Here is a 3,008-nt window from a genome sequence, read left to right as displayed (position 1 = left end):
ATAACAACATGCAAGCCACGACAGTACCAGTGGTGGAGACCACCTATAAGGTAAATAGTAATACCAGGTGCGTATGTACTCTTTAGAACAATCAACCTTAGGGAATCGAAAGGACAGCTTTTACCTAGGGATAAACCTCAGAAGCAGAAATGATGAGTAAATAATGAGCAACGAAAACTATTATACATAGGAAGGAAGTGGAAAGAACGCTGTTGCATTATGGGTACTACAAAGTCATGAAACAAAATGTGTTTGAACTGTTGACCAGAAAACTAACTTTCTCTGTAAACCTTACTCAAATCACAATAAAATATTAAAGCAAAGCAAAATAAATATTTGGGTTGCTTATAAAAGTCTTTAAAAGTATATACTCTCTCCCTTGGTTTTAATGTACATCCTATTTTGTTAAGTTTGTTTTTGATAAGTATAGAAAACCATACAATATTGCTGATATCTAAGATGTCATTAGTGTGAAAAGAATGCACCAGAGATTAGGCTGTAGTTTCCTTTCCAGAACCACTAGGTTCCTAGTTTTCACTGGATGTCTTGTTATTTGTCTATCAGTGTTAAGCAATTTCACAGATATATCTGGTGTTTAGTTGGCTTCTGCCTTTGCTTCCATTCTTTATTGACTCAATGAAATGTTTAACTATATTTCCCAACCAAAATATTTAGGAAGAATTGTCCTTATCACATCAATACGCTTATTTACAATTGAAAACAAATAGGACTAGGGTAGTTCTACAGATTAATTTGAACTACTTAAGAACTTTCCAAATCAATCCTTTCTTATTTGGGGGAGTGGAATTCTCCTTACTTTCGTTCCCTGATGAGAACTCATTTCTACTTTTCAATTGGTAGGTACAAAATTATTTGAAATTTTAGGAGAACATAAAAGTGAAAAGAATCAAGGATAATATGAACAAACACTGTATGAATTTGTACATTTGTTCAAATAAATGTATTAATTAGACCTAACACTTAAAAATGTAGAACAAATTAAAATTACACAACATGTATAATATATTCTTTAATGTACTTTTATCAGTGGTTCTTAATAGTGTTGAAGGTTAGTTTGAACTACAAGGTTGGCAGTTCAAACTCACCAACCACTCCTTGGAAACCCTATACAGGGTGACTATGAGGTGGGGCTGATTCTATGGCACTTAACAACAACAACAACGTATATCTTTTCAAATATGATGATGAGCTGTCCACATTGTAAAATTCATTAGACCAGATTCTAATTTTGAGTTCCTTGGTTAATCTTAAGTACAGCCGGGTTTGAGAATAATTGCTTTAGATTATTGATAATCACATAGTAAATCTTCCATCAACTTGACCTATTATCCTTAATACCCTCTCTTAGCATTAATTATATTAATGTTTAATAATGTTTCACAAATCATACTTCAGAGATTTAAAATTTTACTGACAGAACTTGATTACCCAGGCATATATCTATTCCATCACATATCTGTTCTCCAGATGCAATCTTTGTCATTAATTTTTTAATGCTTTCATAATATTGTACTAATTTTCTCAATATTTACATAATATTAATACTAATATATGCAACCACAACTAGTTTTCTTGAAAACATAGTCCTACACATGTGGTACTACAAAAGGCCTCAATCACTACAATATCGTGTTTTATCTTGCTCTGAAAAGTCTGTCTGTCTATCTATCTATCTATCTATTTATCTATATTTCAGAAACTAGATGGTCTGAAATATATTTTATAGTATAGTATTACAGAGTGAACATTTTGTCAATTTTTTATTAAAACCATCATAGTAAAATTCTTATTCTACTTTCCACATTACACAACTGAGAATTTCTATTTTACAAGTGCCTTAAGCATAATTCAACTCCATGCTCTAATTATCATGACATGGAATCACAAATATCTTTGAAAGCTTTCTGGTAATCATCATTTTATTATCAATCCTCAAGATAATTGGCATCCTCTATCAGGAGTCCCTGTGTTGCACTGTGGAATAATGTTCTGGGCTGTAAGCTTATTTGAATCACAAGGTTGGCAGTTCAAACTCGTCAGTGGTTCCTCAGAAACCCTATACAGGATCAGTATGAGTCAGAATCTTCTAGAGGGCACTTAACTACAGAAGGAGCTCTGATAGAGTAGTGTTACAAGTCGGGCTGCTAACCTCAAGGTCAGTAGTTCAAAACTACCAGCTATTCAGTGGGAGAAAATGAGGTGTTCTGCTCCTGTAATGACTTAGAACCATGGAATCCCTATGCAGAGTCACTATGAGTCGGAACCAACTCCAGAGCACACCACCACTACCACCATGGCTCTATTGGTGTCCTGGTGTGGCATTGTGGGTTAATAGACTGGACTGAAAAGTCATTTTGAACCGTAAGGTCACCGGTTCAAGCTCACCAGTCACTCCTCATAAATCCTATACAGGATCGCTGTGGAACAGACTCTACTGCACTTTACAACAACAACAACATGGCCCTACAGATATAACACTGGACTGCTAACCTCAAGGTCGACTGTTCAAGCCCACTAGGTGCTCCACTGGAGAAAGATGAGGCTTTCTGCTTCCACAAAGATTGACAGTCTCACAAACTACACAGGGTCCCCATGAGTCAGAACTGACTGAACAGCACTTCAACACAGAGAATAATATTCTCATATCTCATATTTCCTTTGTCTGCAGTAAAATGCATTACTATTCATAGAAAACCTCCACATTTACTGTGCTCATGCTATGAAGTTTCCTGTAAATCATTAGGCCCATTTTCTTAATTAGTATATTAACTCGAAGTTGTAATAAGAAGAATCAACGGTTCAATCATCTCACCAAGTTGTAAGAGGAAGAATCAACAGTTCAACCTTTGCTTATCTGAAAAGAACCATAATCGTTCAGTTCTGGTTGAAGAGAAGGTACCCTGAAATAAAAATCAGGAGATCAATGTCCAAATCCAATATCATTCACACAATAAAGTTGAAGTTTGTATAAATCTCTCAACTTCTTT

Source organism: Chrysochloris asiatica, unplaced genomic scaffold, assembly GCF_000296735.1.
Source record: "Chrysochloris asiatica unplaced genomic scaffold, ChrAsi1.0 scaffold00726, whole genome shotgun sequence".
Classification (NCBI taxonomy): domain Eukaryota; kingdom Metazoa; phylum Chordata; class Mammalia; order Afrosoricida; family Chrysochloridae; genus Chrysochloris; species Chrysochloris asiatica.
Note: the sequence above shows the minus strand (reverse complement) of the source record.